Source organism: Alligator sinensis, unplaced genomic scaffold (genome assembly GCF_000455745.1).
Source record: "Alligator sinensis unplaced genomic scaffold, ASM45574v1 scaffold1216_1, whole genome shotgun sequence".
Classification (NCBI taxonomy): domain Eukaryota; kingdom Metazoa; phylum Chordata; order Crocodylia; family Alligatoridae; genus Alligator; species Alligator sinensis.
Window position 1 is genome coordinate 1,906,415 of NW_005842018.1, and position 13,116 is coordinate 1,919,530.

General features: G+C 46.6%; 1 long non-coding RNA gene across 2 annotated transcripts in view; it reads right to left on the bottom strand.

Annotated features, from left to right (window-relative positions):
• Window positions 1–12,509, bottom strand: part of LOC102370789 — a 29,478-nt gene extending 16,969 nt beyond the window's left edge. For both annotated transcript variants that reach the window (XR_323647.2, XR_003093695.1), the window contains exons 1-2: window positions 12,081–12,509; window positions 9,129–9,203 (exon numbers count right to left, since the gene is read on the bottom strand). This is a non-coding gene — a long non-coding RNA (uncharacterized LOC102370789). The remainder of the gene's footprint in view (window positions 1–9,128; window positions 9,204–12,080) is intronic.
• Window positions 12,510–13,116: the final 607 nt, after the last annotated feature.

Below are 13,116 nucleotides of genomic sequence, written 5' to 3' on the forward strand. Positions count from 1 at the left end.
CAGGAATCAAATTGCTAAAGACCCTTGGCCCACAATTCCAAGCCCGTTTCCAGTTAACACTAAACCCAATAGCATGCTCTTTCTCTTGTGGCTCACCTACATAAGGGAATTATGGTGAGGTCATTGAGGGTATGCATTCATAGCACATTTGCTACCTGGCATTAATTCCCCATGAGAAATTAGTAAGGGGAAGCTTAATTCACTTTCAACCTGTAACAGAACAGATGTTCAGTGCACATAAACCAGTTTGAAAATGGCTGAAAACGGCTTGAGATAAGCCTGGTTGAATGTAGTATCCGACTTAACTGATTTGGGTCAAACTAGTTTAATTTCTGTCCCAGACCCTTGCTGGTTTAAGATAAACCAGACTCCCCCAGCATCCCAGCATGCTCTCTGGGCTGGGCGGGGCTCTGTTCCACAGCAGGGCTGGCCCCTCCCCTCTGCTCCCTGGCTGCAGCTCCAGCAGAGACTTGCAGGCAGAGCAGAACTGCCTGGCTTCCTCCTGCTCTCCACCTCCCCTCACCACTCCCTGCTAAGCAGGGATCCCCCATCCCGCCTGCCTTATGCAGATACCTCAGAATTAGCTAGCAGACCACATGCTGGCTATGGTCCATGCTGTGGCAGACAGCAGCATCAATTTAGGGCTTTTTGGAGTTAATCAACAGCTCAGCTGGTAACGTCCCTCTCTTCCTTCTTTGTTTAAGAAGAGCTTGAACTAACCAGAGAGGCTGTTTTGTTTTCTGATGGGGTAATAAATTGATAACAGAGATGATAAATGCTGTTATGAGGAGGTGGGGAACCCCTCCCTAATCCTACAAGGGCCTGGCCATGCCTCCCTCAGCTCAGCCCTGTGAAAGGGAAGGAAGAGCTGCTCTAGCACCCCCCGGCTTCTAGCCTGAGCCACTGCAGGCATGTGCTTGCATGTCTGGGATGTCTGTATGGTTACAAACTGATTTAGCCTAGCCAGGTTAGACTAACCTGCAAAGATTGAATCAATTCAGCCTCAGGCTTTTTGAATGTCTGTCCCTAGCCTTTGAGCTTATTGCTCCAGAGTTTATTGTTCCCAGGCACGCTGTTTGCACGTGTGTCTGGCAGTGATACACATTGAGTTGAATTGGAGCAGACCCAATGGGTTAACCTACCAGCCCAGGGCTGCTCCAACTCAGCTCTATGTGCTGCAAAGGGGCTGGCTGGGGCATGAGGGTGCTTTAGTGTAGGGCTAGCTGACAGGCAGCCCCAGCACTGAAGCACCTTTGTGCCCTAGCCAGTCAGGGCAGTGTCTACACATGTGCTGCTGCGGAGTACAAGTACTATCCCAGTGCAGAGTTAATTTAATTTACTCCTGCCTCCTAATTTACTCCACGTGATTCAATCAATAGGAGTGCACAGGTAGACGTGCATTTACTGTGCAACTAATTAGTCTGTTGTGCAGTAAATGTCTCGCATAGACATGCCCCTAGAAAGGCAATACTGAGTAGCTAGGGGAGTATAAATTTATAGCCTTGCTTGCTTCACCACACAACTTCCCAGTGTAGACAAGTCCTTCACTTCATCTCAGGGTCACAAATGACACCTGCAGCAGCCTGATTCTGTTTCCTACCAGTCCTGTACAGCATGTTTTGGGCAGTAGCTCCTATTATTTCAACTACCTGTTCCATAAAGGAGCTTGGTTGTCTCGAACATTTTATCCTGAATCAAGGGCAGTGGTTATATATCCTCCGCTTTCAATTAGGCTTAAACCAGCCTCCTGGCTAACAGAAGCTTTGTAAATAATTGGGTTTGGAGATTTTTTTGTTATGGTGATTTTTTGGCTGGGAGTTGAACTGTGAGATCTTGGATCGATATGTAGTATCCATACACATATTTATAATCCTTGCTGGTGCCAACATCTTGTCTGTAAAAATGAACCCCTGAATCCATTTCAAAACCCCCTCTAGTAAGATCTCGGCAGGTTCAGGGGCATGCCCCTCGGGATGCAGCTGTCAGATAGATGGTAAAATGAGGCTCTGAAGCCCATGTCCACATTTACTGTAGTTCTTGTCCAATATTGGATGGGGAAGCAGATGGTTCTATGCTGTGATAAGAGCTGCCACACCATGCAATGGCAAATTGAGGGTAGGATGCCAGACCCAGTATATGCTTCAGACAGCAAAATGTAGGGTGCTTGTACATGTGACAGGGGTTTAGGCCTCAGGGTTTTATTCTGTGTACCCTAAATTGAAACAGTAGATTTTTAATTGAAACCCACCATTTTAATTTAGGGGCTTCTGTCACTGTTATAGCAAGGGGCCCAATGCTTTGAGGTTTTTTTTTCCCCCGACAAAGCCTGCCTGTGGCCAGGGGTGGGTGCGAGCTACCAATGGGCCAAGCAGCCCCTGAACTGAGCTGCGGGGGAGCCCTGGTCCTTCCCTCTGTGGTGGCAGCGCCCCCTGGGTGGGTTGCCAGCAGGCTGGGTGCTTGGTGCCCCAGCTTGGAGGCAGTACCCAGCCAGATTCAACTCTTCCCCAAGCCTACTGGGGCTTCTAGCACCTTGTGCACTATGCCCACCACCTGGGACCAGCTGGGAACAGGTTGGCTTGCCCCTGGGGCAACACAGGCAGGCAGCAGAAGGGCAGCTGGGTGTGCTAGTGGCCAGAGAAGGCAGCAGGGACAGTGCATGGGGTGCTAGAAGCCCACTGAGCCTGAGCTTCCCCAAATCCACCCGGGTTTCCAGCACCCTGTGCACCGTCCCTGCTGCTTTCTCAGGCTGCCAGCACACCTAGTCACCTCTCCCATAGCCAGGGAGTAAACTGTCAGATTAAAGGCTGCAATGTTACAGGTAGCAACAATGCAAACTAAACTATATGGGGACATAGCTTAGTCTGCAATGTTGCAAAAACTCATTTGAAACCCCCAAACCTTATGGACATGCATTGTGTGACACTATTAAGCCACAGAAAGAAAATGTTTGTCATGTGTACATGGTGACAAAGCACTTGCCCACAGTTGCTGAACCCAGAATTTTAGTGGGACGCTAAACACTGGCACATGTCAGAAGACTCCAAGAACCTGTTTCCTGTTTTGTGCACAGGATGGACTGTCAAACCTCACACCAACCACCATCCTGGGGAGTTCTGAGGAAAGGTAGTTGCTACTGCATTCACTGAGCTGGGTCCTGCAGCCTACTGGGTTTTCCAGGGCATGCTCTTGTTCATACACTGGCCCAAATCTGCCTTACTCGTGTGCATAGGCAGATCCAGGATTCTGAAAAAGGGTGACCAGCACTGCAGGCTGTAAGACCCCCCCCTCAGATTTCCTCCACCCCCCACAGCCTGGACAGACCAAACATGTTGCAGCAGCAGCAGCTGGGACCTCTTCTTAAGTCTCTGAATCAGGTAAGAATCTCCCCCCTTCTCTTCCCTCCTTTCCCCTCTACTTACACCTCTGGGAGCTGGAAGGGGAGACTCACCCACTGCCACGGCTGCCCCACTTGTGACTGGCTGGGGTGCTGGGTTTGGGTGCTCACAGTGGCAGCCACAAATGGGATCCCCCCCACCCCTCCCTGTGCCTTCTCTGAGGCTGGCAGGGAACACTTGGGAGAACCAGGGAGAGCCAGGGCAGGGAGGAGGAAGGCTGGCAAATGCAGCACTACACCACTTCCTGATCTGCCCCTGCTTGTGAGATTTGACCAGATCAGAGCATGAAGTGACCACACCATTTACAACTGTCATGATAACTGTAGGAGGGGAAAGAATAAATACATCAAAGCCAAAAAATTACCAAAGTGTGGGAGCAGGAACTAAAATACAGTATGCAGCAAGACTAGTGAACACACATAGACAGATGTAACCTGGACTAAGTTTCACAGGTGTGTAGTCATGCTCTAGACTTGTGGTTTCAAATGAGGGTCAAGAAAGGACTTGCCCAGCATTGCATGAGAGGTCAGGGAAAGAACCCAAGACTATTAAATCCCAGTCCAGTGCCCTGTTCACTGGACCTTAGACAATGAAAAACTCAGGTGACAGGTCTTCTGTAAAGAAAAGGACTAAGAGTTACAGAAACAGCAGCAGCAGCTGGTAACCAAGAAGTGAAAACCATGTATTTGAGGACGGGGAAAAAAAGAGAGGAAAGATGGTGCAATAGTCAAAGTATCTGCCTGGACTTGAAAATGAGGGCCCTTTTCTTTACTGCGGGCAAGTCATGCAATCTTTGCCTCACTTCCCCATCTCTAAAATGGGGATAATACAGTAACGGGTGCTAAAGCAGTATCTCTGGGAGCGAGGTATGGATGTGGAACGAAAGCAGACAGATATGGCAGGGAAGTAAACCTGGCTGCAAAATGAGAACAGTTGCAAGATCTAAATGTTCTATCCGTGGGCTGAGGGAATCAAGAGAAGAGAGGAACACAACACTTAGATACATACGCTTGTCTGCAAAAGAAACGTAAGCACAGCTTCTGTATTAGAGAATTGCACCTCTTTACATTTTTACGATACACTGGGGGAGAAGTTCACACAAGCAGTTCACAAGCGGTTAAAAGTGACCTGTCAGATAACATTTACTTACACTTTCAAAAGGCTTTTGATAAAGTCCTGCAGAAGAGACTATTAAGAAAAACAACTTACTTCACTAAAAAGTGTAGGGTAAGTGGCAAAGTCCTGGGCAAGTGATAGAAGAGTCATAACACACATCAGTTCCTCTGAGCAAAGAGAAGTAAATATTGAGGCATGCAAGAGACTGGTGTGTGGATCAGGGCTATTTAGCAGGGTATATTAATGACGTGTAAGAGGAAGTAGAAAGTGAGGTGGTGAAAGGTGACAACAACACAAGTTTATTTTAGTGAGTGAAAACTGGAGATGATTGTGAGAAACTCCATGCTGAGTTTGTGCTGCACAACAGGTTAGACAGGCACATTCAGGTTCAAATTCATGTGTTTAAAAAAACCCACACTAATCACACTTAACGAGATGTGATTTTTTTTTTTTTTTAATATGTCAGGAGCCAACCCCAAAAGATCTTAAGTACAGGCGTAACTGTAAAGACAAGAATAGTCCATTGAAGATGGTGGACTTAAATTTTGCAGAATTGGGGTTTAATAGCATTTTTCATTATTTTCGTTCTCAGCTTGGATTTAGAAATGTGAATGATTGCTGTTTCTTTTGCTTATAGTCCTGGTTCTAACTGGCTGTATTTTCAGTTAGATGTTTGCAGGATGCTGCAGCATATTAGTTCCAAGCAATGCAGGGGACTGTTTAGATGTTTTATTAAAAAAAATAGTTTCCACTGACATTTAAGAAACACAATGGAAACACTAGGTTTTGTAAACATAGACGTTATATAACCTAAATTCGAGGCCTAAATTGACCAGAAAGCACTGCTTAAATTTAACTTGGGTCTACACAGGGTAATGTACTTGGCAAAAGGAATTAGGAACTGCTGAAAAACAAATCCTCAGAATCATTAGAGAGAAACGTAAGAAACTCCCTCTCTGCAGACGTTGTGCAAAGTTCAGAAGGGCTCTTGCACGCTTGGGAAAGCGTGCAGAAGGCAACCCTTCTTTAATGCAGTCAAGTAGTCATGTAGCATTGCAGGAGACAGTATCTTTTCCACACTTAATTAGATTGCATAGAAAAGAGCATTATATGGCTTGTAACCAAATAATTCCAGATCACAGAATTTATACATGCTACAGTCAGATTTTCGCAGGCCAGACAGCTCTGAAATCCTAGAGAAAGAAATCTTAAAAAAAAAAAAAAAATCTTATGCAATCTTAGGGTGGCATTTCCTGCCTTCCAAGTATGTAATCCTTCAGTCTCTATGTTGTTTAAATGCATTTGTGTGGTACATACTTCTAACACATTTTTTTTCCAATACAGAAGTTCCTTCTAATTTCCTGAAATTTTCTATCGGGAAGGGAGTTTGCAAAGTCCCAAATCCCTAAGCCAGCGGTTCTCCACCTTCTTAAACTCAAGCCACTCCTCTGGAACTGTTGTGAATTGAGCAGCACCCCATTTCAAAAACTCATTTATATATCGCAGTGCTTATCTCCTTGCACAGGGGCCAGGCAGTGGGAATGGGGGAGCAGCCAGTCACAAACCATCTTGACCCTGTGCATATACATCCCACACGTTGCAGCACCATTCAAAGGATCTGTCCCTGGTTGAGGATCACTACCCTAAACTCACAGATCTTGGCAAAGGGCAGGAACAGCAACCTTTGCACTACTCCCAGGGATTCCTCCTCCTTTTCTCTGGCTGGCAGCACAGCAACACCACAAACCAAACCTGCTCACCACCGGAATAGTTCATTACAGGCTTTGCCCAGCTATGAGGCCTAAAGTACAGGTGGAAGGACCTGAAAATCTTGTGGTATGTATTATTTACATTCTTGACAATAAGAAAACACACATACCAATGCAGATTCAATTTCTCTGCATGCCCCAGTTCCTGTTTCTCTCTCTGTGCCCAGCACACATGAAAGGCTAAGCCTCTCAGAAAGCTAGGACTGGCATGCCCTAGGACGTGCTAGTGGCTGATGCACCTTGTGGGGCAGGCTGAGGAATCTCTACCCAAGGTTTGGCTTGCTGGAACCTCCTGGCTTGTTTTTTGTGTTAACTTCTTCCGTGTATGATATCAAATGGGAAGTGTTATGCCCAGCAGGGATTTCCATACAGTAACAGTTAACTCCTTCCAGCTACCAAGTGCCAATGCAATGCCTGCACAAGGAGCCCATCCTCTCTGTTCTCAGTGCACCCCTGATGTCACCCATGGGAGATGGTAGTGACCAGCTGGCTCAAGGCAGAGAGAGAGAATGGGGCAACAGCAGTTTAAGAGAGGAAAGTTTCCCATTCAGCTTGTTCACCCAAACACCTGTTACTTTTAACCCCTCTGCCCTGCCTCCGCCATGGGATCCCAGCTTGTCTTCCCTCCCTTCAGTTCCCTTCTCTCAGCCAGACCTCCCCTGAAAGACCCCCGGGCACACCTACTGGTTGCTTCCCAGTTTCATCCTGCATCAATTGTCCTGTATCTAGTAAATCTTTATGCCTAGAAATCAGCTCCTCAGTCCCAACAAAGTATAGCAAGGTAAAGACCATTGCAACCTTGGTGTTTAACACTGCATTAATAGTGCACTTGGCCGAACAATGCCACAAGGACGCAGCAAACTGGTGAACTTTTCAGAAAAGCAAGGTGTGCAGCACTGCCAACTTTCACCATCTGACTGTCTCACAGTAAGTGAAACTTTCTTTTAAAGCATTACCTGCTGGAAACATACTGCCGGAACATCTCGACTTTCATGATTCAAAGAAAACCAAGAAAACTGCTCTTTCCCACTTGGGCACATGGCTCTAAAGAAAAACTGAAAATGTGATATACTTGCTCCCTAAAAGCTCAGAAACCAGAGGGCAAAATATCTAAATGTATTAGTTGGTTAAAAAAAAAAAAATAATCAGGGGTTGTTTTCTTTGGGACCAGACTCATGATTTTCAAATGTGGGGCTCAGCAATACTGTCAATAGCAAAAAGTCAGAGAGCGAGTTTAGTGCATTGGTTACCTCCCACAACACTAATGACAATCAGGACGCATAGTAGAGATTATATCTTTTATTAAACCAACAAGATTTTTGCAAAAAAAATTCTTTAATTGTAAGCTTTTTGGTCTAATAAAAGATATCATCTCTACTACGAGTCCTGATTGCCTTTTCCTCTAAACCAATATGGCTACAACCTGGATACCTGAGAACACTGATGAGGCTTTTTTTTAGATATCATTAGAAGTATCGACTAAAACATGTACATATCCTGTAAAATCAAATACAAAAATAGCACTGGGTCAGCGTTTACAATAGACCTCCTAGGTAAGCTCAAATCATACCCTGCTTCCTCTTCAATAAGTATGCTTGGAGATATCAGTCATAATTATGGGTCAGAAGAGATTGACATTGTCCATCTTAGTCCCTCTCTGTCTATATCAGGAGTGTCGAACTCATCCCTCCTTGAAGCATAATGCTCCTTGCAAGCTAGATACAGCACCTCTGGTTAATGCACCTGTTGTTCAGCTCCCATCGCCAACATGCATCCCCCAACAGGGCTCCAAATTCCTGATCCGTCTGGGAACCCCACAGAACATGTTTGACATCCCCGATCCATGTCATGACCACGTTCATTCAAATTGGTTATGTCTGCTCAAGAGAAAGTTAAGGCTGAAACGCCAAAGTCTGGCAAGCCAAGCATAAAGTATCTGACAGGGGAGTTTGCAAAGCAACAGAGTGTACTCAGTATTAGTGCCTTCCTTTCTCATGGCGGCTGATCCTAGGAGACACTGAGCACCTCCAGTTCCAGCCAACTTATGTGACACAGCATCTAGCAGGATCAGGCCCAGCACCAGCGCAGTCACTCACAAAGAGTAATTATAAACTGAAAAGAAAAACAATTTAATTCCTTCATTTTCTACTTACTTTTAGACAAGACTTTTTTCCAAGACAGTTACACAAAAGCCACTCTTTGAATTAACAGGCAATTACTTAATTAGGTACTTAGTTGCACATTACAATATGCTAGCTGCCTTTCTAATCTATTCAACAGTTACCAAATTGGGCCCTATGCTATCCATAACAAGAAAATATCCCATTTTGTGAAGAAAACTTGTTACAAGACAAGTTTTAAGCAAAGTGAATGGGTTCTCTTAGTTTATATATAACTGTCTTGGAAAAGAGTCTTGTCTAAAAGAAAGTGGAAAACGAAGGAATTAAATTGTTTTTCTTTTCAGTTTATAATTACTCTTTGTGAGTGACTGCGCTGGTGCTGGGCCTGATCCTGCTAGATGCTGTGTCACATAAGTTGGCTGGAACTGAAGGTGCTCAGTGTCTCATATATATATTTCTTTCACATGCATTTTTACAAGCGTTTGAGGTGTAAGAACAAACTGAAGAGGCTCTCAAACCTAAGCCCTTTTTATTATTTCAGGTTCCAACATGTCAAATTGATTTTAGCAAAAATCTTAATACAGGTCCCTGAATGGATTTCTGCTAATGTATGGCTTATTTGTATAAGGATACTAAGAAAAACAAAGCTGGAAAGACTGAACACATGTTAGTGCACAGAGGGTGAAGCTCGTTAAAGGCCTGCGTGGGTGCCATCTTTCAGAACTTACCTTTTGTTTTGCTGTGGTTTAATTCTTCTTCAAACGTTGTCTTATTTAGAAATTACGCAGACTCAGAGACTTGCACTGTAAGTAACAAGGCAGATTACCAGATTAAAAACTGGCTCACTGACTGATCTCAAAAAGTCAGCTCTTACTAGGGAGATCCAGTCAATTGGGACATTGGTAGCAGGACCAAGAGTTGTTTATTGCTCCAGTAACGTGAATTATCAATAATCTCGATTATGTTTATAATTTCTTTGCTCAGTTTTCAGATGACGCAGAGTCAAGAGGCAGACTAAGTGAGGAAGAGGATGTGTTACTGTTAGAATGATTTAAACTGCCTGGTTAAATCATCACATGTTTTCTGGCAGAAAGTTGTAGGCTATCTCAGTCTCAGGATGGGAGACTTCAGATTGCACATTCATAGCATCCGATAAAGTAGGTTGTTGCCTATACAAGAGCTCATGCCTCTCTGAACCAGTTAGTCTCCAAGGTATCACCCTGCCCAGGTAGCCAGATGCTCTATAAAAACCAAGAAAACAGCAAATAATCAATGAAATGTTTGAGATTTTGTTAATAAATCTTTAAAAAAGTCTACAACAGTATATTTTCTTCTACCTAGGCTTGTACACCAGACCCATCCCCACAGAGGTCAACTTTTCCATTTGAAATTAAATTAAAAACCCAATCCTCTACAGCCATGTCCAGATGAGCGTGGCCGTGCAGTACATGGCGCCACAGACCTGTCTGCCCAGCGCCACACATTGCAATTCAGGTGTTCCCCACACTGCAAGGTAGCAGTGTGGGGTGAGTTTTTTTGACCTTAGAAGATCCTGGGGTTAAAAAACTCATGCAAAAAAAGCAGGGCAGTGCAAATGGGCAGTGTGCACCGCCCAAAACAGGAGCCTGGCTGGCTGGTGCCACACACCAGCTGCCGGCCAGGCTCCAAGCAGCAGGAGCCCAAGGCCCCTGGGGAAGGCTGCTGGGGCCAGCACGGTTGCTGGCCCCAACATCCCCTACCCGACCTGGGGTAACCGGGGAGCCAGAGGGTGCGTGGCACAGGTGTTTCCTGTAGACAACTAGCAGCAGCACAAGATGTGCCACTGCTTTTTGTCCCTGGGGAAACAAACGTCCACGCTTGTGTGGACACAGCCTACTTGGGCAAAAGCTCCCATCGTGCCTTAACAATCCAACCCCACAGGCACTGTTGAACCAAGTCGTTCTATTAAAAACTCGGTGGGCTTGTCTGCACTGGCATAGTGTCATGTAAAAATATTTTCAGCCAGGCAAATTGTAGTTTAGCACACATTAGCTGGGGTGGTGGAAAAGTTTAGGCTACAAAATGGCCAGCTACTACATATTAAACTACAAATTTGCCTTGCCTACAGTAGCAGTTAAAAAAAATTTAGTTAAGCCACGTAAGCAAATAAAAAAATTATCTGACGGCACATTTTTTCCCCACACATAAGATGCTAACTTTTGACCACGTTAATTTCAGCATTAACTTTTTGCTTCTCATTATTATTTAATAAAAAAATCCAGATGAAAAAAATCAAATCATTTGATCTTATTGAATTAAAACTTTTTAGTATTGAAATGGAAGTTTGATAACTGTAGAAATAATATATTCAGACTTTCATTTCATGAAAAATTCAGAGATTTTACTTTTCAACCCAGTTTATGATAAAACAAAGTGCCAAATTCTCAGAATTTCCCACAGGACAGGAATTGCAGGTTTTTTGATTGGTACTCTACATTAGCAAAGTCTTTTTTAAAGCACGCGTTCCCCCTGGTCTGGATCAGCTTGGTAAAGTTTGCAGGACTGGATTTTAAAGCATCTTTTAGGCTAGGTGAGTCAACAGTACGGCCCATGGGCTGGATTTGGCCTGCAGAGCCCCGTCATCCAGCCCCTGGTGCTGCCCTGGGTCTGAGTCGATCTATGCATGGCTGGACCAGTCCCATGCACTGGGCTTGAGATGCGCGCCTGTCCTGGCCAGTCCGAGACATTGCTCCAACTGGTCCAGGACCCACATTACCCCTGTAATAGTATCCTAGTGTAGACAGACAAGTTTTCATTTTGTTAGCTGGTTGAGATCAGTTCTGTGCTCATTCCTTTACTTGACCGCTACCACCCAAAAGGTGTTAAAACTACTCCCTGCTTCATCCATACAGGAGTTTTAGTGCATTATAGATACACTGTGCCCCAAAGAGTACATGACTAACCATACTATTAGGTGCCTAACTGGAGATTAAAAAAGAACTGCTTCTACTTTTCATGTTTGGGCTTAAACATACCCCTGCAGTGTTTTTGCAAGCCCCAAAGTGCAGTGGACTAGCCCACACAAAAATCACAAGGGAAAGCAAACTTTAATGTAAACACAAAACTGACTCTGGTCTATCACAATCTATGCAAAAAACACGTGAACAAATGCAGAGGGAGAAGTAATGCTGGTCACAAAACCTCTCCCAAGGCTAACGATATCTAGTAGTTTGTGGTGGAAGGCATTTTTGCTAGGTCTAAGGTTTGAAGCACACCTGCCGCCTACAGCAAGGGGCTGACAGTCATGAGTCTACAGTTCAAACTGCATGCGCCAGGCCAGGGCGGCCAACCTGTGGCACAGGTCCCACAGGTGGCAAGGGAAGCCTGCGCGTGGCATGTGGCAGATCCCGGAGGGAGCAGGCAGCACAGGGGCCGACAGAGCAGGGATCAGAAAGCAGAGCAGACCGGGCAGCAAGCAGAGCAGCGAGGATTGCCAACTCTGTTCGAATCTATTCCGGGAGGTTTCTGGAACGCCAGCGTGCCCGTGAGCTCATGTAGATCAGTTACACATTACAGTGCGTAGGCTTTACGTCAGGGAGGCAAACGCATGTTCCTGTTACCTTTAAAAAACCCACTGGACTACTGCATAAATCGGATTCAACATTTCATACTTATTTTAATGAACACCCCCCATCATTTACCTCTCAGCAGCCTCCAAGAGATTTCTCTCTCGTTCCTGGAGACGCCAGGGCAATCCTGGACGGTCAGCCACGCTAAGAGCAGCAGATCGGGCAGGGCGCGCAGGGAAGGGAAGCAGAAAGCAGAGCAGTGGGTCAGACAGGACGCATGAGGTAGGGAAGCAGAGAGCAGAGCAGTGGGTCAGACAGGACACACAGGGAAGGGAAGCAGAAAGCAGAGCAGCAGACTGGGCATGGAGCAGAAAGCAGAGCAGTGGATTGGGTGGGGAGCAGAAAGCAGAGCCATGGGCCAGACCGGATGCACAGGATAGGGAAGCAGAAAGCAGAGCAGCAGATGGGGCAGGGTGCACAGGGAAAGGGAGCAGAAAGCAGAGCTGAAGGCCAGACAAGATGCACAGGGCAAGGAGCAGAAAGCAGAGCAGCAGATGGGGCAGGGTGCACAGGGAAAGGGAGCAGAAAGCAGAGCTGAAGGCCAGACAAGATGCACAGGGCAAGGAGCAGAAAGCAGAGCAGCAGATGGGGCAGGGTGCACAGGGAAAGGGAGCAGAAAGCAGAGCTGAAGGCCAGACAAGATGCACAGGGCAAGGAGCAGAAAGCAGAGCAGCAGATGGGGCAGGGTGCACTGTGAAAGGGAGCAAAAAGCAGACAAGATGCACAGGGCAGGGAGCAGAAAGCAGAGCAGGGGATGTGGTCCCTGGTGGGGGGGACGGAGATCCCCAACGGCCGCGTGACGACACGAGGCGCGGGCCACGGCTCCGCCCCGATGGCGGGGCTGGGGAGGGGGTGGTCCCCTCGGCTCCCCGCCCCGAGGGGCGGCCCCGCTATAGCGCGCGCTGCTCGGCTCTCCCCTCACCTTAAAGGCAGGTGTCCGCCCTTAAAGGCCCCCGCTCGGCCGCGGCCCCCGCGGGGGGGGCGTTAACCCCCTCGCGCCTGGCGGCGGCGGCGGCGGCATTTCTGTTCAGGCGGCGCGGAGGGAGCCCGGGCCCGGTGCATTGTGGGAGCGGCTGGGAGTCCCGCTGGCGGGAGGAGGCGGAGGCGC